The 24,376-nt window shown below is 27.1% G+C and overlaps 1 protein-coding gene across 1 annotated transcript in view; it reads right to left on the bottom strand.

Annotated features, from left to right (window-relative positions):
• The window catches only part of LOC107444874 (cadherin 99C), a 102,633-nt gene extending 78,700 nt beyond the window's left edge, over nucleotides 1-23,933 (bottom strand). The window contains exon 1 of the mRNA XM_071180459.1: nucleotides 23,750-23,933. The gene's annotated coding sequence lies outside the window, so the exon portion shown is untranslated. The remainder of the gene's footprint in view (nucleotides 1-23,749) is intronic.
• Nucleotides 23,934-24,376: the final 443 nt, after the last annotated feature.

Genomic DNA, 24,376 nt, shown 5'->3' with positions numbered 1-24,376 from the left:
TCAATGGTAGAAAAATCATGGGTTAGAATTCCCTTGCCGTTTGCTAACCATGAGAAGATTTCGTGGTTTTCCCCTACATTTAACGCAAAGTTTTTTAGTTCCATCAAAAAGTCTATCATGAAGGCTAGTTGGTCCAAATGCTTGATCCAGGAGTCCCCTTGTCATCTGGGTTGGGTGCAAAACTACAAGGATACAGAGGTGAACATTCATAGTCGTAATCTCAGAATTGGGTCTTCTGTTCAACGCCGATTATAAAATAAACTTCCGCTAAGTCTGATAATAAGCTAAGCTTAAACAATTAAATTATGTAATTTTTAAATGTTTTTACAAAATTTGCAAAGTTATGAACTGAAGAAAAACTCTATAAACATTAATTTTCGTGTAATAATAAAAGTTACAGTTGAGACCAATTACCTTACACCAATTTCCTAAAAAGCAAAGAGATACCGTCTTTATTTTACATTTTCAGAAAATAGAAAATTCTTTTTTTTTTTAAATTCATTACTTTAACTTACTCAATACTCTTTTTGAGAAATATCATTATTTAATCAAAATTAAATGAACTACTTAAAGAGTTTTGGAAGTTTCGGTCAAAACATAGTTCTGAAATAAAATGAAATACTCATATTTATTTTCCGCAAAACATAATGATACATATAATTTTCAACGCTCTAAAAATGGTACAGAAAGCCTTTCAATCTTAAAGATAGTTAGAATATATTTTAAAAAAAATCTTTATAACATAACAAGAATACTAGTTTTAAACTTTATTTTTAAATTTTTTAAATAATTCGCCCGAAAAATTTATTTTGAGGATGCGCTTAGAATGACAATTACATTATATTTTTTTAAGTATTAGTTTTAGAACAAAATGCATTCATTATGTGATGATCATTTAAAAGGTAAAAAAAGCACGAATAAACAATCGACTATTTTTCAAGCAATATAAAAACCAGGTTTAAAATATCAATTTCTCCATCAAGTTCATTGGCACCCAATTAGAATTCTCAAAATACGTATATACTAAAAATTTAATGATATCTTTCAATATCGTCTAATCCTCAGAGAGCTGCCTTTGTGTCCTTCTAAAAAGTGAAATGAAAAGGATTAAGAACATTAGAAGAAATTTGAACCGTGAAATCTCTAACGATGTGTTCAATCTTCCACATCAATGGTGATGCTCCATTGCCAGACGTTTTGTTCCCAGTAAAAGTTTTGGAAAATAATTTTTTTTTGTTAATTATTGCTTCTATTGAAAAATTTAAACAAAATACATTTCGGGGAACTCAATGAAAGAGTACATAGCGAGTTTTAAATTTACATTCCCACTAAAGAATGTTGGCTAGTTTATCAGTTTTTCAAACGCATATATTTCTTTTATATATATCATTGAACAGTAGTGACTACTAAAATCATATAATATTACGGCATTGAAATTTAATTTTAAAAAAAGTTAATAAATTTTTACGATGCTAATATTGCGTCTAAATCAGATCGTTCCTTTTAATAAGCTGAATATTTGAGATAATAAACTAGAACAGCATGTTTTCGAATAACACTTTTTCCAGGAAATTTTAAATAAATAAACTGATTTTTTGAGTGATTTAAAAAAAAGTATGTTTATTTACTGTTGTTGTTGTTGTTCATTTTCGTCGCACTAGAGCTGCACAATGGGCTATTGGCGATGGTCTGGGAAACATCCCTGAGGATGATCCGAAGACATGCCATCACAATTTTGATCCCCTGCAGAGGAGATGGCACCCTCGCTTCGGTAGCCCTACGACCTGCACGCAAAGTCGAGCACTTTACGGTAGAACAGTTTAACGGGGACCAATACCGCACACTCTCGGTCCCTACGCAGACTGATCCAAGTGGTCACCCACCCGCACACTGACGGCAGCCAGTGATGCTTGACTTCGGCGATCTGTTGGGAGCCGTGTCTTAACGATCAGTCCACTACTGGACGTTTATTTATTGAAAACGCGTTTCTGCTTCCGATTTCGTAATTAAACATATCGTCTGCTCAAAAAACTTAGAACATTCACGTTTTTCACTAGAACCATTAAGAACGCTTCTTGATAATGACAACCTTTTCATGAAATCAAAATTAAAGTGTTTCATTTGTTTTATAATTTTATTTTATTTAATAACCGTCGATGTACAACCGATCCAATTTTGAGTTTACATCTATCAATGTTCAAGGTAGCTTTGTAATTTTAAACTTAACCGGGAAGACAAGGGAACTCCTGGATCAAGCTTTAAGACAAACTAACCTTCATGCTGGGAGTTTTAATGGAACTGACCCACTTTTGCGTTACAATCACAGAAACCTCCCACGGTTAGCTCAACGTCGAGGGGATTCTTACCCGTGCTACCATTGAGGATATTTTACGTCATCACTGTGGTCGATGCGAGCCGGGAGCAGACTTCGTATCAACTAGCCACCAAAGGGTTTCGAACGCTTTATCCCAGAACCACCACGACCAGGAAGTCTTTTGATGAAACTAACCCGCATTTGCATTACATGGGGAGAAAAATTACGAAAACCATCCATGGCTGGCTTGACGGCAAAGGGAATCTAACTCATGATCCGTCTACCATTGAGAATATTTTGAGTTAGCTCTGTCGTCGGTGAAAGGTGTTCCGTTAACACTGCTTTGAACATTGCACATAACAACCATTGGGCAGCAATAAAAAAAAATTTCCATAATTTTTGTTTCAGAATTATAGACAATACTTCTCACTAATAATTTCCCATCAAATCGTTTTAACTTACTTCATTATCACAACATATGTAAATAACATAAACAATGAATTTTATCGACATTCATCGTTTATTTCATTTCTCAGACATTGTATCCCATTTTACAGAATTTGAATCACGAAAACCAAATAATAGTACTTCCATCAGAGATTAATTACATATAAAAATATAAGTCACGTACTTAAATATTTCTTTCTACAATACAAAGCAAAAAATGTAAATAAATAAATTATCAGAAACGTGCCACTAACAAAAAGGTTTATAAACAATGCGATGAGAAAAAAACCCAGATTTTTTTTCTTCTTTTTTTTAAAAAAAGTGGCGCACAGCTATTTTTGTTCATATCGTAATCAATGTGATAGCCATGGCGACTAGTCCCTTCGGTTTCATTACTTATAAAGAAACAATAATAGTCAAATAGAAATACAAAAGCAGTGGCCTCTATCATTCACTTGCGCTTCGCATGTCCGGAATGGTAAAACAATTCCTCTTTGTCCAGTCATTGTACTCGGGAATAAAATGTGTGAAACAACTAAACTCCGATATCTTGTGTTTGGAGATAAATTGATAAAACTCTATAAGAATTGAAGAAATTTCATGAAACCACAGAGCCATACACATGTAAGATGAAATAAAACCTTGAAATAGTCAAACAAAAACTTAATGGTATAGCTCAGGGTCTGGATAGATGGAAAGGATGTTGTTAATGATGTATTTTAATGTTTAAAATAATGTTGCATCGAACGATTAGGGTTTATAGAATCTAAATAATACTATTGATGATCATTAAAGAACGAATCTATTATTTTAATATGATATGTTGCAGGATAACAGTTTTTTTTCTTAAGTTTATCTTTTTATGTAAGCTATAAGCTAATTCTCTCATCTTGATATATTCTGGTTTTATGCTTTTAAGTCTTCCTAAATTATATAGATGTGAACAAAGGTAAATGTCAGATAAGAAAATTTTTCAGTAAATTCTGTGTAGAAATTTATTAAATTTATTTATATTAAAAGCGTGATTTGTTTTTAAGATAAAGATAGATAGCAATAAAAATATATTATATATATAGATATATATATTTCTAAAAAGGGTAAGGTTGCTTGTGAGATTTAAAAAGAAAGTTGCTGCTCTCTGTCAGGATGAATTTTATGCTTATGAAGAAAAAAAAGAGAAAGAAGATTGAAATAGAAGTATCAATGCCATGTTATAGTTTATTTTGTACATTCTGTGGTTTATTTTTCCTTTTTAAGAATGGTAATATAAAAAAAAAATATGGGCAATTTAAATTTCTGTCGTATATTTTTTTATGCGTAACGTCTGCTACGATTTACTTTTCTTAATAACTCACAATTATTCTCAGTAAGGTAATTAACGAGTCCTTTTACAGTGAATACAGAGAAGTATTTAAAAATAACTTTCTATGAGTAAGAGGAATAATAGTGCTTCAAAAAACAAATACGTGCATTGCGGTATAAATTCTGTGAAATAAAAAAGTTTAATTCGGTTATCGACGTTATTTTGCTCCATTCGGAAAAATTGTCGTATTTGTTATAAATCTGAGTATTTATTTGAAATCTATTTTCAAGACAAGGAGAAATGTTTTCTAAATAGTGAAAATATTGCCTTAAAGATGAAAAAGTGAAACGAAAAATTTTTTAAAATAAGTTCTTTAGTCATCATTAATTGTTAGAAAATAAATATATTTGTATAAAAATGCTTCACATAAAAATTTTTTTAAGTAAGGTTGATATTTAGCACAATTTACTCAGTTGTTTAATCGAAGGGTGGCATATTTTCTCAATTCCGCAAAAGTGCTTACAGCAGAGGAAATATTATTAATTAATGTAAGATAATGTTAGTTAATATTATAATGAGACAGTTAATTAATATTTATTTAAATATTTAACTCTTTTGCTCCCTTTGTTATTACAAAAATGGAAAAAAATAAATAGTGTAAGTAATTTATAGTGTTATTAAATTTTGATGTTAATGGTGATAATAATTTTATTTAAGAAAAAAAAATTGCTTATTTTAAATAATTTTTTAAAAAGTATGATAAATCATATAAATAACTCTTAAAAATTAATAACTTGTTTTTTTTCACAAAAAATCATAAGAAAAAACAGTTATTATTTAACAGGATATTATATCCATACGAGAAAATGATAATAAAATTATTCTAATTTCCCCGATGGACACAGAAATAGCTAATTTAATAAAATTATTAAGCTTCCCTGATGGACAAACAAATTTAAAGTTTTGCGAACTTCTTATTTCCCATTCAGTAAAATATTGCATGTAACTATATTTCTGCTACTAATTTTCCCTTTAAGTCCCACATTCTCATACAATATCAATTGACTAGATGATAAATGAAATCAAAAGAATCCAAATGCTACACATAAGAAAAACGAAATAAGCCATAATGTACAAATATATGCACAAATATCTAAGGACGAATGTATGAACAAATTAAAGTACTAAATATGTCACAATGAAATATTGTAGGAAATTATCTGCTCAATAATAGAAAAATGGAGAATAGGGAAGCAATATTTTAACTGAAGTTAAATATTTTAGCTCTTTAAAGTGCTCAATTTGCTTACATTTTAGTTTCAAAGCAATCCACGATGTAATTTCGAAAACGATTTTGTTTTTTAATTAAAACATTTATACATGTTTCAATAACAACATTTATTAATAATTTACTTGCAAATTTAAAAAAAATGAATAAATAATTATACGATAAGTTTCCGTTCTTATTAACAAACGTTCATGCTCTTACGCGTTCTATTTGTTCTAAAAATCACATGGAAAAGATTTTTTTTTTTTAAATTATATTTCATTTCAATAAAATTCCAATTCTTCTCTAAACGGATGAATAAACTCAACATTGCACCACAAAAAAACATCAAAATATTATTATTTCAAAAGTAATTTCAACCCTAACAGGACGCACAATCGATAAGATCATTTAAATGCCACATAAAAAAACTACATTGTTACGCTTTTTATTTTTCATTTTGTATAAATCTCACGATCAAAAAGAAGAGTAAAATCATCCTAAATAAGAAAGTGACACGTAAAAGTCGTAAACTGTCGTAATAAAGAACGCATCAAACCATTTGCAAAAGAAGAAAGAGACGTAAATGGTTGTTATCTGACGTCGAACAACACAAAAGCGGAACGTTCACACAACCAAAATGGCGGAAACGACTCCCTCAAATCATGCAGGTTACGCGTTCTCTAGAGAAAATTCGAAACAATTGGATAAACGAATTGGAAAATCGGATTATGATGCTCCAGGTGTGTGGGTGGCTTATTCCTAAATGGTGGATGCCTCGGACGGTTGAATGGTGATGTATTACTTTCTTTCAGAGTTTAGGTCAGTAGTGACAAACAATCAGATTTATTTATAAATATACGTTAAATTAAAACATGAAAATATAAAAATTTAAGATTGAAATGGCAGCTCGAGCTTTTATAATCCAGTTTTCAAGCGTAAAAAGAAGTCTAAAAATAAAGAGACCTATGTGTGCTATGAACTTAAATCGATTATTCATAATAATAAGAGTGTGACTTTTTCGTGACTGAAATTCACGAAAAGGTCGCCATCTTGGACATGAAAAAAATATCTTTATAATAATTTAAGAATGATACTTTAATATGCAATTTTTGAAACATAAAAGAAACTGCTAATTAAGATGAAGCAATGTGTCAATTTTTTAAAACTAGCCAATTATAATAATGCTGCTAAAAATGGACGTCTGTGATAACATTAAATATACAGTAGATGTTACATTGAATATACACGAAGAAGAAAATTCTGGTAAAATAACCGTAACATTTCCGGAAAAAGAACTATATTTCTGGTTAATGAAACCAAAATATGCGGTGTTTAAACCATTCATGTGGTAAGTTTTCCGTTTATATGGTAATGGTTTATCAGAAATTCTAGTATCAAAATTATAGTTCTTATTACCACACCCTTAGTAAAATATACAAAACTGAATAGTAAATTTAAATAAATGGTTTTTATGCCGTGTTCAAAGGTATTATGATAAAATTACCAAAATTTACCACAATTACCAAATTTTATCACATATTATAAAACGATGTTTTATTGCTAATTTTATCAAAATCAAACGGTGAAAACTACAGAGCTTTTTGGTGAGAGCCAGAAACACGGTAAATTGTACCATATTCAGATCGTTTTGTCCATGTTTTTTTATCAGTGTAAGGAAAGGTAGGAAAAGTGTACCACAGATAAATTTTAACTAATTAATCAATTCGTATTTTTGAAAAAAAGTAAATTTGAAGACGTAAAAACAGATGAACACCGTCCAAAGTAGAACGACTCACATTAGCAGATTTCTTAATAGCAGAAGATAATCGCACAATCAGAGTAACAGATCAGTCGAATGTCCCTTATTCTGAAAGACCCCCGTATGAATGTTACAAGTCGTTAATCTTTAATTACCTCTAGTCAATTCATCGACATTAGTCATGGATTAATATCATGGTGTTTGCTTACCAAATCCTCCCCTTTTTGTTTAGGAAACTCTTATATAATTTCTTTCTTATGTCTCTGATTTTAACTTTAAATTATTTAGTTCTAAAATTTTTTAAGAATATCAATTTCAAGTTGGTTTAAAAAAAATAAACAAAGGGAGATAAATAACCACAGAGTGCAATTAGTAATTTCATATTACGTACTATAAAAAGTTTTGCACGTTTAATAGTTACTGAAAAACATAATGGTTTTGAAATTACTAACCTAAGAATCGACAAAATAAGACTGCCGCATATTCCCCCATAAGACACTGTAATTTTGTAATGTAGACTTTTTTTTAAAGAAACAATGATATAAAAAGCAAACTAATTGCTGCTTAATCTATGCCATTTCGCCTATTGCAACCAAATGTTTTATGTGTTTGATACAAAAAATAAAACAAGTGTCAGATACATATGATAATTTAAAATTAAGAAAAAATGACACTGCAATTTGACATTCCAGTAACTGTTCAAAAATTGAAATCTAATGGGCCAAAAGTCACTTAGGCGTAAGCTCTTCTCAATTCACTTTAATTCCATGTAAATATTATATTACACTGGAACTTAGTACAACTGAAATGGCTGACTATTTACTACAGAAGTTGAGGTTACGAAGTGAGTGAAGACATTATATTATATAGTTTTAATCTTTTAAAAAAAAGGGTACAATCACTACCACTTAAAACAATTAAATTTTAATCACAAGTTAATCAGTATACCCTAAAAAACAAGTTCTACTCTCCATCTTAATAATGAAATTCAGAACTACAAAGTCGTACAAATTTTTAGAAATATTAATGAGGTGTATAAATTGAACTATGATTCCACTCAAGTTGAACCATACACGGAGAAAAAATTCCGATAAAATTACCGTACTATACAGTAAGCGCATTTTTGATGAAAATAGAGGGAAAATAACATTATTCTGGAAATTAAAACCAAAATACTATGTGGTTTTTGGAATATTCAATTGGTAATTTTTCTATCTATATGGTAACGGTCTTAGCATAAGTTCTAATTCTCAAAATTACAGTTCTTATTGCTTAACATTTAGTAAAAATTGCAAAACTGAAAAATAAATTTTTAAAAAAGTGATTTTTATGTCATTCTTTAAGGTATCATGATAAAATTACCAAATTTCACCACTTTTATCAAATTTTATTGCATATTAACTATAAAACCATATTCAATTGTTTACCACTTCTGTAAAAATTACCAAACTTTTTGGTGTTCCCGTAGAACCAGAAACATGTTAAATTTTGTCTTATTATGGTAGATACATGCTAACATAAACATGGTAAACATGTTTTTTTCTCAATGTAGTATCGTGTAATTAAACACGATAATACGATTCAGTTTGGCATTGTAAATTTTAGAACGATCATGGTTCAGCAAACTCCAGCATCGTAGATAGAGTAAGTATCTATTTAACTATGACTAATCTAAAAAATACGCTATGCATTCTAAATAAAAAATAAACTTATCAATAAAATAAAGAAATACATCCCTTTAATGCCAGTGAACTGTTGAAAATCGAGAAAAAAATAATAAAAAAAGGCCAATCTATCCCACGTTTCCCGCATGTTGCTAATTTCATGAATTATTCATATAACAGGTTTACAATTCCCCTCTCTTGAGAGAAAAAAGACCCACGCGCGACTTCATCTTTAAACCCTTTCACTTAAAGAGTCATTTGAATGTTCATCCAACTGGAACTGAAGATGTTAAACCCTGAGATCATTAAAGTAAAAAACACTTGTCAACCCATAATTTTAAATTCATGTCTAAGCTACAATTTAATAACAACTAATACTCATAAATGTATGATTCTTAACTCGTGTTAAAAAAAATCGTTTATAAGAAGATAAAGTTTTTTTTTTCACCATATCGTTTGCAATTTAATTATTTTATCTTTTTCAGCTGAGTTTTAATAATTTATCAAATTGTTTAAAAAATGGTTTCATTTTCTTTCACTGTCAAGAATTTCTGATTGTATTGTACCATAATAACATTCAAATTTAGGATACCTTCATGTGGTACTAAGAGAAACCACATAATCATATTTCCTAAACTTGATTACATGATACTTTGGTCACATGTAGAAATATGGTTCAATTTAAACACTCATTAAAATTGAAGAAATTGAGAATTATGTTATAGTTCAAAATGCTAGTGTTATAGATTATGAGTTAAAGCTGACTTTACTAATCTTGAACTTGATTAATTGATATGTACTTACTAAACTTTACTTTAGTCTTTAGTCAACTTGTTCCGAAAACGTTGTTCAATTTAACAACTTTTTTAAAATCGCAGAAAACGTGAATTGTGCTATGATTTAAAGTGACACCGATTACATCAAAATTATAGATTATGATTCAAAGTTAAACTTTTCGCATCTTAAACTTTATTAAATGATTCGTTGATCAACTTGTTCCTAAAGTATTATTTAATTTAATAGCTTATTAAAAATTTCTGAAAATATACATAGTATTATGTATGGTTCAAGACACAAATGTTATAGATCACAGTATAAAATTAAACTTGTTATATTTTAAATTGGATTAAATCACAACTTGTTCCGGAAACATTGTTTAATTCATCAACTTATTAAAATTGCAGATAATGTAAATTTTGTTATGATTCACGACACCAATAATTTAGATAACTATACGAAATTGAACTTGTTATAATTTAAATTTGATTAAATCATAATTTGGTCCACTTATTTCGGAAATGTTGTTCAATTCAACAATTTATAAAAATTTCAAAAAATGCGCATTGTATTAGAGTTTAAGATACCAATATTATAGGTTAAGGTTCAAAATTAAAATTTTTACATATTAAACTTGATTAAAGGATTTTTTGGTCAACTTGTTTCAGAAACATTGATCAATTTAACAACTTGAGAAATTGCAGAAAATAGGAATTGTTCTTTTGAATCAAGACACCAATAATATAGTTTATAGTTCAGATTTGAACTTGTTACATCTTGAAATCGATTATATGTTACTTTGTTCAACTTATTCTGGAAATATTGTTCAATTTCACAACTTTTCAAAATCGCTGAAAATATGATTTGTGTTAGGTAGCAAGACACCAATCACACCAATGTTATAGATTATAATTCAAAATTAAACTTTTTATATCTTAATCTTGATTAAATTATTCTTTTCACAGTTTGTTATGGAAACATTATTCAATTTAACAATGTATTAAAATTGTAGAAAACGTGCATTGTGTTCTGGTACAAGACACCAGTGTTATAGATTACGGTTCAAAATTTAACTTTTAAAATGTGCAGCAAAGGCAATAATTAAAGAGGCAGGACATAGATATTATGGATCATGGTTCAACGTCTGATTGTGTAATATTTTTCAAATAAAATGATTTAGAAAATTGAAAGCAGGAAGTTTTTTAAAATTAAAAACGAAATAGAAAGTTAAAACGTCTCTTTTTTTCTTGGCAGTAATGGACTGTTTGTTTTATGGACCGGTTGTCGAACTTTTTCTGAAACTCATTATATGTATACATCTGAAATAGATAAGAGAAAAAATATCAAAAAAAATAAAATAAAAAAGTGACATAATAGCAGTTATTCATATTTTGTCATTTCCTTATCTTCATAATAGAGATATAGAGTAATTTTATTCACCAATGACTTTATAATGCATTTTTTATAACTATTTCGTTTCTGCAACAAAAATATAAGAAAAAGAAAATCACGAAATGATATTTCAAAGAGAACAGTTATACTTCACGACTAAACAGTTAATTCCACAATCACGTTTTTATGGAAATGAAAAAGGTTCTGAATAAAATTTTCATATTTGTGATGTTCATCTGTTGATAAAATTATGATTTAATGAAGCACTGGAAATTATGGAAGATTTATTGCGAAATATTATTCAATATGGGAAATAAAATTATCAGATGATCTTCTTATTTTAAAACAAAAACAGTTTTGTGACTATTTTTTTAAAAATTCTTTTGCAAGTTGTTCAGTTTGCCTTCGATATTTATTTACATCTGGCTAAACCAGTAAGATGTGCTATTATTTAATTTACAAATTAAATTTTTAGTATAACTCCTCATCAAAAATGGAGTGAAAAACGCATACATATTGTAAGTTGCAAATTGATATTTCAACAAGAAGGGAACAAAAACGTTGACTAATCACTAGGGAAGAAGGTGAAACAGAAAGTATTAAAACCAGTTGCCTGTTGGAACTTGGAGGTGCTTGAAAAATAATCTTTTCACACCTATTTCCTCTAACAATCTAGCATGGTTTGGTACTTTAAGTCCCGTCTTCCTCGATAGTAATTCTTTACATAAAAGAAGAAGGTGCGGAAGGAAGCGTGGAAACCAGTTTGATTACTTGATAAATCTTGGAGTTGTTTTCAGAAATTATCTTTTAACACCCTTCGATTCCCACCAGAAATTAAACAGGTTTTGATATTTTCAGTCCCTTCTTCCTTGCTAGTGATTTGTTAGATTTTTATAACGTTTTAATTATTTTCTCTCTTAAATATTAATTTTCGATCCTTAATGTACATGCTTTTTAAGTACTTTATTAACAAGGATTCTAAAAATATTTATTAAAGGTGATCATCGTGTAAACTGCTGCGTTTAAGAAGAAATTATTTTATTGTATTTGGCTATCTACTATTTTAAATATCGCTTCAAATTTTTAATAAAATATTTTGCACATGCATATGTTTTTTACTGCAATTGCACTTTTTTTAAGGATATATTCTTTTCAATGAAATGTAGCTGTTGAAGTAAAATCAATGCTGTCTCGCAATATTACATTTTTCTAAAATAAAATGTTAATTAATTAATTTCTAAAATAATTAATTTATAATATAAAATGTTAATTAAAAAATATGATAGTGAAAGAAAACTCATCTGTTCTTTATTTTAAATGTAGTTCTTACCTATTTTTACGATCTCTAACTAGGTTCGTCAACCCGAAATTGCAGTTGTACTATCTCTCTTGAAGTGATAGTTAATAATCAAACGATATGCAATGAGATTCTTACAAATTTTTCTTTATTCTACTTTATCAAGCAGTTTTAACTATTTCATTGTTTTTTTTACTTCTCTTTTATTTTCTTTAATATAATCAGTCAACGGTATATTATATGCAAGCATATATTTCATACTTTTTAATGTACCAATATACGTTTGGTACTTTTTAATAGGACGCACTTTCTGAAAATACTCACTTAGAATATTTTTGCCTTTGTGTAATCGTACCTTTGTAATTGTGCCTTTTAAACATATAATTATATTAATAATTTTATATGTTTTATTGTACCTTATAATTGTACCTTTGTAAACACGGATAATAATTATACCTTCTTTAACACCAATAGAATATTTAGAATTATTTTAGCGAAGACAAGGTTGCCACAGGCGACTAAAATGCAACTATTTGCAGCATGAGTCGACTATGGCAACTTTTTTTTGCCTAAAAAGGCTAAAAAAGCAACTATTTTTTGGAAAAGTAGACTATTGGGGGACTTTTCTGCTCTCCTAGCAATGTTTTTTAGCATAAATTGGGTTAAAAACTTGCAGCCCGCGAAATCTTCTGAACAAACTAAATTTCCTTTCTTAAAAAATAAAAAAATGTAAAATAAAAATAATAAAATTTAAAAAAATTAAATAAATAATTAAAACATTAAAAAATTAAAAAATTTAGATTGCAAATTTGTGTCATCACTTCTTAATGCGTTCAATTTGCACAGATTCTATCGTAAGTCTATTTCGTTTCTCGATCGCCNATAATAAAATTTAAAAAAATTAAGTAAATAATTAAAACTTTAAAAAATTTCAGATTGCAAATTTGAATCATCACTTTTTAATGCGTTCAATTTGCACAGATTCTGTCATAAGTCTATTTCGTTTCTCAATCGCCTTTTCAACGGTTATTGCTACGAAATTCTGCATGATTTTTAAAAACCCAATTTTTAATACAATATTACGATGCAGGAATTTCGAATTTGAGTAATCACTTTTCACAATATATAAATATATATATATATATATATGATTAAACAATTATTGATACAAGATTGAAAATTTCTTAGAAAAAGCGTGTTTTTTTTAATGAGAAATTATATTTTAAATGAATTCCAGGCTACCATTTTCATAGTTTTTGGCAACTATTTTCATGCTTTAGGCTACTAAAAGCAACTATTTTGTTCATTTTCTTTCTGTGGCAACCCTGCGAACATTATTAGACAGATAAATTTATCTTATTGCGAGCAAAGTGAGAATATTCAAAGAGCCTAAAAGAAAATATATCCTTGAATTCTCTACCTATTGCATAAATATGATCTCTAAAAACATAACTCAGAATAGGGATGCTGCTCTCTGGGGCAATCGAACGAATCTACTCGGTTCCCATGCTTCCAGCGCAGTTCCTGTCGTCCACTTCCGTCCAGTTTGAAACAATGGGACGACTCGTTAAAAAATAGCCACTGGCCGGAAACTCAAAGCTCACCCTCTAATGGCAGTAGGAGGACTTCTAAAAACAATGGTCAGCAATTAACTATCCTTTTACGAAGACAGTGTGGCAGTATGGCAAGAAGAATCCACACAAAGTAAACCAGCTTTGCTGATAAGACCAGGAAAACAATGGTTGCAGACGTTCGTAAAAGTGGTAATAAATTCAAATAAAATTTAAAAATTCGTTATCAGATAAAACTAAAGCTCATAAATATTTCAAAAGAGAAGTTTGCGATTGATGGAATGAATGATTGTTATTGAATAAAAGCTTAAGCTTTGAAAACGATTTGGAAGATATTAGATAAAAAGATTTAAATATGCATTTTTCCTCTTCAGAATCTGACATTATAACTGTATATTGTATTCAAAGGTAAATCGTATTATTACAACCAACATAACCGCTTGAAGATAATATCGTATCGCTAAGAGTATTCGGAACAAACAATAGCTGTTATTATACAAAACATAATAAGATATCAATCAAGTAGCTTTGGAAAAAAAATCAAAATTTTCAGAGCTAAACAATTCATATTGAGGAAAATTATGCTTAACATACAGTACTGGCTAGATTATTATAACAATCTCTTTAATAATTTAACTTTATAGGACAAAACTAGAATTTGATATTTTTTTAACTAATTTTATTTACATTTTCTGTTATATGACAATTTTAGCAATTCGTAGGACTCAATAATTTATCGTACATACAGTCTTTATTTTCGATCTACACAAAGTAAAAATTAGGTACAAAACTGAAGAGAATATGGTAGAATTTACCGTGTTTCTGGCTCTATAGGAACGCCAAAAGACAGGGTAACTTTTACCAAAATGGTTTGATAATGATTTTGGTAAAATGACCAATAAAATATGGTTTTATAATGTGCCATAAAATTTGATAACTATGATAAAATTTGGTAAATGTGATAAAAGTCGATAATTTTGTCATGTTAGCTTAGAGCCTAGTATAAAATCCATTTACTCGGTAAAACTTGCTTTTCAGTTTTCTATTTTTTACCTAATGTGTGGTAATCAGAACTATAATTATGAAAACCAGAATTTCCATCAAACCGTAACCATCTGAACGGAAAAATTACAAAATGAATAGTTTAAGTACCGTATATTTCAGTTTTATTAACCAGGATTATGGGTTTTTTTTATAGCCAAAAATATCAGTACAATACATTACGGCGATTTTACCATACAAAGAATAAGTGTGCAAGGAAAAATTCTTTATTTTTTATTTTTCATAATCATTCTTTACAATTTATTCTTCACAATTTTATATATATTCTTTATAATTTTTGAAAAAAGATTTTCTCTCAGCAAACCTTATTTAGCAAGCTACCGACACAGCTACAAATTTTATCTAAATCATTATGTTGAACGAACCTTCCAAAAGAGAAATAGCGCAGTAAATTAGTCTTAAAATAATTTTATATGTCGATAAATTTTTTCAAGTTTTAAGTTACTATGTTACAACTTTAGATATTAAAAGTAAACTTTATGAAAACATACATCAAAATGTTCAAAATGCATTACTTTTACTTAATATTTTTTTGTAAAATGTTTTTTATAATAAATCTCAGGTAAATAAATAAATTTAATGGTTGATATATTTTCCGTTAAATGCCAAGAGTTTGAAATAAAAAGATTTATTTCAGACTTTTGACTGTTAAGTGCTTAAATAAAATTTTGTTTTAAAGAGACTTTGTTTCCGTTTTCATGCAGTTAATGAAGCATAAAGCAAATTTTTATCTATATTTCAAATTCCTTTTGAATTACAAAATTTTCATCTATATTCTTTCCTTTAGTAATTAAATTTTCAGTTTTATGTTTCATATTCTATTTTCAAGGGAATTATAAAATGAAAATTTTAAATAAAAACAAGAATTTTTGTATTTATTTTGTATTTGTTAAGAGAACATTCATCTATTATCATATTATATAACTTTATAGTTATTAGAAACTTTTCCCTTAATTTTGAGTTTGATTAGTTTAAAATCTCGTTTAAGATTCAACTTATAAGACTTCAGCTTTAAAAAATATGAAAAAGTAATTTTTTTCAAAATTTGAAATGTAAAACTATTTTTGTTTACACCAACTTTTGTCCTGTTATATTAATTTCCAAAAATTTCAACAAAAAAATTATTAATGAAATAGAATATTATTTTAAAAATAATTTTTTTTTATTCAAACACAAAATTTAAGAAAAAAAATATTAAACATTTGTGTATGCAAATTATTTTCATGATGTAACAGAACATATTGGTCTTTTAACTCAAAAATATTGGATTTTTAGCCCACTAATCTATAAAAATTAAAATTAATTAAGTTACGAAGATTAATAGAAAAATTAAAATCCAAGTAATAACTTTCTCTGGGTAACAATTTCCTTTTAAATAGTTTTGCACATAGGAAAATATTTAATTTCCAATCTTATAACTTTTAAAATCTACGATAATTTACCATTAATCTAGTAATCTAGTTTAAATAATTTCTATAACAAATAAACAATTTCTTTTTTAAACACATTTACTAGCATAATTCTCTTTTTAGGTGAAAATATTTTTCTGAACTCAAAATAAAATAAATAAAAGAATGAAGCGAGCATTGTCCAAGGTCAATATTCTCTATTTCTTCCCACACCTGTCAAATCATCCTCTTGTTTCAAAAGAAGGGGGCAAAATGGTGGGGGGAAATGAAGGGTAGAAACCTGTAGTTCCATCGTTAATTTCATTTGACCCCCATTGCTATCATTGGCTTGAGTTTGGCGGGCTTTTAGTAGCCTACACTCTCACAACAAAACTGGTTCAGAATATGACCTGGACTTCTCCTTCTGTTTTAATTATTTAATAAATATTCATGGAATTATGTGAAGAAAATTAAAATTCATTTGTGAACATATTCACAGCTTAAAAAAATCGAGAAAAAGAAACATGTGAGACATATTTCATAAACGAGCTATCACAATGAGAAATTCAGGTAAAATTGCTGTACTGTAAGCAAATGACATTTCTGAAAAAAAAGAAACGCAATTCTTGCAATAAAAACCAAAATTTACGGTACTTAAACCATTTATTAATCATTTACGAATTTTTTCTGTTCATACGGTAACGGCTTGACGGAAGTTTTGGTTGTTACAATCATACTTTTCATTATCACCCATTTAGTAAAAAAATACAAAATTGAAAAGTAAACTTAAACGAATAAATTGTTTTTTGTCATGCTAACTACTAAATTTTACCACATTTGCCAAATGTTATCACAGATTATAAAGATATATTTAATTGTTTATTTTACCGAAATCATTACAAAGTGCTTTAGTGAAAATGACGAACCTTTTTGAAGGTCCCATAGAGTCAAGAACACGGTAAATATTACCATATTTAGGTCTTTTTGATCATAGTTTTTTTCACAGTATACTAATGATGAACTTATTAAGCTACAAACGGGTCGAAATAAATCTTGTCATACAAACCATGTAAGTTTTAATTTAATTTTGAAATAATTTTGCAAAAAAGAACAATGAATGCAGTTTTTAAAAATAAACTATTAAAGATTTTTTATCGAAAAAAAATTTCTAAACTACACTTTAGTGTATATATTATTTTAATTTAAAACAATTGAAGTTTTCATTTACACCAAATGTTGAAAACTATTTCTATAATAGTCTTATTCTTAGTCTTGATGACTATTTTTTAGTATGTTTCAAGAATAGTTTAAGAAAAAACATTTATTTTAAAGCAATAGAAATCATCAGTTACACGTTGAATATTTAATATTAAACTATTGAATAAAAAAAATTTGAATAATTGAATATATAATTATTCCTTGGCATTAACTTTTAATATATATATATATATATAGTAATTTACAGATNATATATTAAAAGTTAACGCAAAGGAACCAAAGTCGTAGTAAATAATAAATTATAAGAAATATAAGCAACGAAATTGTGGTAATTGATTTAATATAATTTTATTTATTCAGATTTATAAAATATTTATGAAGTTATAAATAATATATCAGTTTAATAGTTTCATGTAATTGTATAAGACCCTATTAGATATCATTTAATAGTCACAAAAAGAAATGCAATTCAAGTCAACCATAAAATTGTGCATGCAGACGCTAAAGTTTACAAAAGTGCTTATTTTATTCATAAAAAATTAAAAAAAAGAAGTAAAAAAACTAAAATTAGAAATGAAATTTTCATATATTTGTAACTTCTTTTGCATATGTCTAAAATTTGGAAACTAATTCATGTACACGTTGAATACATGGAGTTTATCATTGAGTATATGGAGATTCTTTGCATCTTTAGTTAAAATTGTCATTCTATATTATATGAAAAATAATATTGATTTACATATTACTATATCTTTTTTCAGATTTCTGTTTCACAAATCTTTTCCTTTTCCCGCTAATACAAAAGCAAACAGTTTTTTTTTTTGCATTGAAATACCAGCTCGAAACTATAAGCAAGATTAATTAACAATAAGAATAATAGTTTTTTTTAATTCATTTATTTACATCGAGAAAATTTATATATATTTATTCATTTTAAGTTATCTGAAGTCTAAGAAATAAAAAATTTTACGTATTGAAATTCAGTAAATAAATCCTGTTATAGTTAACAAAGTGAACTCACTTTAGATCGATCGTGAATAAATTAAACTGTTAGATAATTCAAGGTTGCGCAATTTCCTTAGACCTATATTCATGACAGTGTTAAAATGTGATTTAGGCAATTTAAGCAAACAGTTATCACAGAATTTTCTAAAGGGTTCCAATTAGATTGCGTGCTAATTTAGTATGCATTTCATGGGCTTTGAACAATACTTTTTTAACAATATTTCTTCTAAAAATATTTTTTTCATAAAGCGCTAAAACCTCTTTTAAAAAACATCCTCCTGTAACAACTTTAAATTAGGTTTTCACGTTAAAAATTCTCTCAGGAAGAAAAGGCTGGTGAAGTAAAGAATATAGTTTATAATTAGTTTAACACAAATCCTTCCTATATGCATTCTTTTTGGATGATCTCTAATAATGTTATCCAACTTGCTGAATATCATTAAAATTATAGTAATTTTAATATAAGTTAGCTTCCTGATTGCTATCTTTGTGAAATTCAATACACGGTATATTTTAATTCTTAAATTGATGTATAATTTGGGTAATTCATACTTTGAATAATTTGAATTGTTTTACCTTTCCGTTCAAATTATCTTTAATGATCCCAAATGCAATAATAAAAAAAATATTCTAAAAATTCCATATCTCCTTAATTAATTCAGATTTTTGCCTTCATTACTTTTCGTTTACGTCATAAAATTCTAAATTCTTCGATGATAGGCAACGTGGACACGTGTAAAACTGTTTACCTCAAACACCACCCTGAGTGCTCAAAGTAATTTTTAAATCACTGGTTAAGGTCACCATTCCAGAATAGGTTCGAAAACGTGATTGGCGTGCAAATGTTTTGGAAATGAATAACTCTGATCCTATCGTAGATGATAACCGGTACAGGAAAACCAATCCCTCTGCAATAATACTATGATCAATTACAGTTTTAAGTTCAAAGGCTGTTTACGAGAATATACGGTGGAATTACTACGAAATTACGATTCAGTATAATCAAATGAAAAAATGAAAAAAGTATTATTAAATTGTAACTATTAATGTTGTTTAAGTAAAAAACATTTTTAGGATTATTGATCAATTTATATTCAACCATATTTAACGTTCTAAAATGTTTTGAAAATGAATGAATAATTCTGATGCGATCGTAAATGATGACCGTTTCTGGTAAGCCAATCCCTCTGCAATAGTACTATGAACAGTTAGTTTTAATTTTTTAAGGCTGAATATGAGGATTTACAGTGAAATTACTACGAAATTACAACTATAGTATCATCAAATATAAAAGCAATATTAAATTGTAACTGTACAAGCCGTTTTAGTTAAAATTTTAAGCATTTAATTTTCCTTTGCTTTTGATATTAAATTCAAAAATATTTTACTTTCAAGACTAAAATTGATCAATATAATTTATTCTCAAGAATAATCACAAGATTATAATGAATACAAGTGAAATTTTAAAAAAAATGTAATTAATTTAGTCTTGCAAAATAATTTATTTACAAAACAATTTATTTACAAAACAATTTAAAAGATTTCATTTATAAAAGAAGCAGTTATTTTTATTAAAACTATAATTAAATGTCATAACAATTATATATAGTTATGAAAATATACATGATGCAAATTTCAAACAATACAGTCTAGACAAAAAAAATTAACTTTTAAGGAAACTTTTAAATTCTTCAGTTTTAATTTTTTTTAAGTAAAATTTATTACAGTTTCAAGGAAATATTAACGTTTACCAGGAAAACGTGCTAAATTAAAACTAAGAAAGATTTAAGCTAAATAAGAACAAAGGCGGAACCATTAGTTTTATTTATAAATAAAAGTTAACAAGGAATTTTTTCCATGTAAAGAATTATTTTAGAAAGGTTATAAATACGATAATTGTAGAGAATAAAATATATGTGATTTCTAATATTTTTTTATTATTATATAAACTGTATTTATGTTGTCTATTTTATTTTTCGATTTATTTTATTTCTCATATTTATCAAAATATGTTTCTGAATGTATTGAAAGAGAAAGCTGCTTACAGATAAATTTTAGTTTTATTTCAAAGTTAAGCGAAATATTTTTCATACTTAGAAATTAGAAAGTTACTAAAATACAATTTTTTTTTACAAAATGGATAATTTATTGCGAACAAGAGAAAAGTTTCGATTTTAAATTTTGTATTTATTTATCCTAATAATATAAATTAACATTTTATAATTGCATTAACATTTGATAAAATTGTCTGTAAAAAGAAGAATTTCTACCTTTTACGTAAAGTATGATACTTATAGGATAAAAATGATATATAGAGGATATGATATTTAAAAAAAGAAACGGTAAAAAAGGAAATGATATTTATAGGATAAAAATTCTATTTTTTATCTATAATATAATCTTTCTAGCCTACGAAATGGAACCAACTTTACAATTTTTTTCATTTATTACTTTAAATGTTATCTTGTATTAAATTTAATAGGATATTTATTATGCTGTAAATAATACGTATTAAAAATAATATTATACATTATTTAAATATTATTACTATCAAAATGCATATAACTATCGAAAAAAGATTCTGATAAAATTACCTTCCTATATGGTATTGACATTTCTGATGAAAATAGTTATAATTAAAGTTAATAAAAATATATGGTATTTAATGGTATGGTATCAAAATATATGGTATTTAAACCATAAAAGGTTTCCATTCATATGGAAACCTTTATCAAAAATGAATATCCTTCTGGTATCAAGTTAACCGCAAATTTTGGTTTTCAAAGTTAGAATTCTTATTACCACAAATTTAGTAAAAATAAAAAAATTAAATTTAAATTTATCGGAATAAATGGGCATAGCAATTTATGCCATGTTCTAAGCTACCATGATAAAATTACTAAATTTTACATATTTATATATTATTTATATATTTTTGACGTGTATCAAATGATTTCACATATTATAAAACTTATTTTATTGTAATTTTTCTCAAAATTATTACCGAAGCGCTTCGGTAAAAATTGCCGGTTTTTTTGGAGTTCTTATAAAGAGCCTGAAACACGGTATTTATCATTTTTCGGTAGAGTTAAGTATAATTTTTTCTCCTTTCATTTATTATGCAATTAGAATTAACATTTAATAACATTTTCTGTACTATGTAGAGTATTATCCTAACTGTTACGTATAATATTAGTGGTATGATATTTTTTCAGAACTGAATTCTATTTTTAATTTTTTATTTCATCTAAATAATTGCTCAGTTGAGTAAAGGCATTGAGTTGTCATTATAAAATCCTGGGTTTCGATAATTAGCTCCGATTTGAAACCCACTCAGCTGCAGATCGATAGGTACCAGCTGGTCGGTGAAGTAGAGGCGACTGACTAATGCTGACGACATTGCTGAAGTCATGTCGTTGGTCAAGAAATGTGGAACCTTAATCTCCATGACCCCAAAGGTTCATAATTGACTGTTACGAAAATGCTTTATATATAGTATTCGAAATGGAGCTAAATTTAAGTTTTTTTTCACTCATTACTTTAAGAAACAACTTGGATTAGAACCACACCGAAGCACCCCTCAAAAGATAAAATACATCACGATGTTAAGCATTCAATACCGGTATTTTTTTCCAGGAAATAAATCTGAAAAATTTTTATACGTCAAACTGATAGTGACATATAAGATGTCCCATTCAAAACTTTTCAAAAAGGGTTATAATTGTAACAATCGGCAAATTAAGAAACTTAAACCCTTCTTGAAGAATATAAATTTCAAATGCAGTTCTTTCATTATTGAAAAACGTCCTCCTATTTTACAAACAAATTGTTAAAGTTTACTAAAATTTATAAAAACAATTTGAGGCAAACTTCAAATTATGAAATTGAAATGCTCACAAAATTATATCATTGCGTTAACCTTTGACCAAAATGTTTCAAAAAGGGCTAGGTGTTGTTAAGAATAGAATTTTCTTTTTTCAAATTTTGAAAACAATTAATGTTCTTATCATGGAATCAGCATCACATCAGAGTGTACAGATTTTAACATGAATATGCTTTTTACCAAAGGTTAGAAGTTATAATTTAACACGATGCATCATAACTTCAGACAGTGAGTGTATTTGCCAATTCGATGTGTTGCAAATTATCCCGTGAAATATTTCAAAATTAAATTACTTTTTGCAAAATATATTTGCAAAAAAGTTATTATTAACATGGGGCATCTTCACTAAACAAAAAATATATATTTCAAAATATTATTAAGAACAGATTTGTTTTGATAAATAAAATTTTCTTAAAGCTTTTGGTACGGAGAAAAAAATTAAAAACAAAGTGTGTGACAATTTTTGGAAAGATTTACTTCATTTGTTAATATGATGTTTGAAAAATAGTTCTACTAAGCGTTTACCAATTGTAGTTTTAAAATTCATCCAAATTTAAATTTCATGAAAACTTAATAGGGCTGCGAGATATTTGCTGTAAATAAAAATAATTTAAAATCATGGCAATTATAAAAAATCCTGACCATTAGAGTCATGATGCTAATAACTTTGTGTCTTTACAAAACATTTTATTATATTTATTAATGAAAAATCGAAAACTTATGAAAAAATTGTTCATTAAAAATAAGAAGTTAATAAATAATAGATTATATAAGGTAACAGGAAATCGAAATGAAATTACGTACAATTCTGGAATAATTTTAATTTTGTTTTTACTTCTCAATTTTGCCCAAGAAAATACGTAAAATATAACTTTAAAAACATTAAAAAAAATAGATAAAAGATTTCTACTTAACTTAGTTGTTACATTTTTTTAAAAAAAACTCTCATTTACTAAAAAATACCCCTTAAATAAATCTAAAATTTAAAAAAAAAAAATTGTAATTTTTTTCAATCACTCTTTAAAATTTAAGCTATTATCTATTTTGAAAAAAGTACATGTTAAAATGGTATAACATTACTGTTGCAAGAAGAAAATTCTATGATTTTAATTTTAATATTCTATTACATTATTATTACATTATATTATTATATTATTCTATTACATTATATTATTATTCTAAATTATATTATTCTATTACATTATTATTACATTATATTATTCTATTATTCTATTACATTATATTATTATTCTACATTATTTTAATACTCAATATATGATACTCAATCGATGGGCTAAATGGAATACGAATTGATGTTTTCAACTAATTGAATTTAAAATTCAGCAATTTTTTTCCTTAAATTAGTTTTTATAGAATCAGAGAAAGAATATCTACTTACTCTAAAAAAGTTAACTTTTTCCTTAAAAATCCATAAACTGAAGTCCTGCAAAAATTTTCTTCAGGCACACTTAAAATCAAAATATATCCTTGAGAAGCAACGAAAAAACTAAAATAAAATTCGCAAGACCGAAACCTACATTATAGAGATCCACTGACTACGATTTCCAACCCCGTTTTGCAATAATTCTTTGCGCGGCCTTTTCGACAGGTAGATTGAGAAAATACGCAAAAAATTCCCCATCAGAGGGATACCTGTGTTTTTATCCAGTAATCCCTATCATAATCCCTGTGGACTGAACCGGAACCTGAGCTAAGGTTGTTACAAAAAGAGTTTTCAGTTTGTTTTCTGAATATCAGTTAGATTAATGACATGATTATAAGCTTAAATCTCTTCCCTTACACTACTATTTTTTTTAACGTTCTAAAAAATAGGAATGAAATGTAATGCTTAATTTTTTTAAAACCCATTCCCTTTTTTAAGAATTCTTATAACAAAGCTTTTCTTCATTGAGAAAAGTATGATCAAAACTACTAGAATATGATAGAATTTTACGTGTTTCCAGCTCTATGGGAACACTGAAAAGATCAGTAATTTTTTCCGAAGTACTTTAGTAATGATTTCGTT

This window comes from Parasteatoda tepidariorum, chromosome 1 (genome assembly GCF_043381705.1).
Source record: "Parasteatoda tepidariorum isolate YZ-2023 chromosome 1, CAS_Ptep_4.0, whole genome shotgun sequence".
NCBI lineage: Eukaryota > Metazoa > Arthropoda > Arachnida > Araneae > Theridiidae > Parasteatoda > Parasteatoda tepidariorum.
This window is presented reverse-complemented; position numbering and strand designations above follow the sequence as displayed.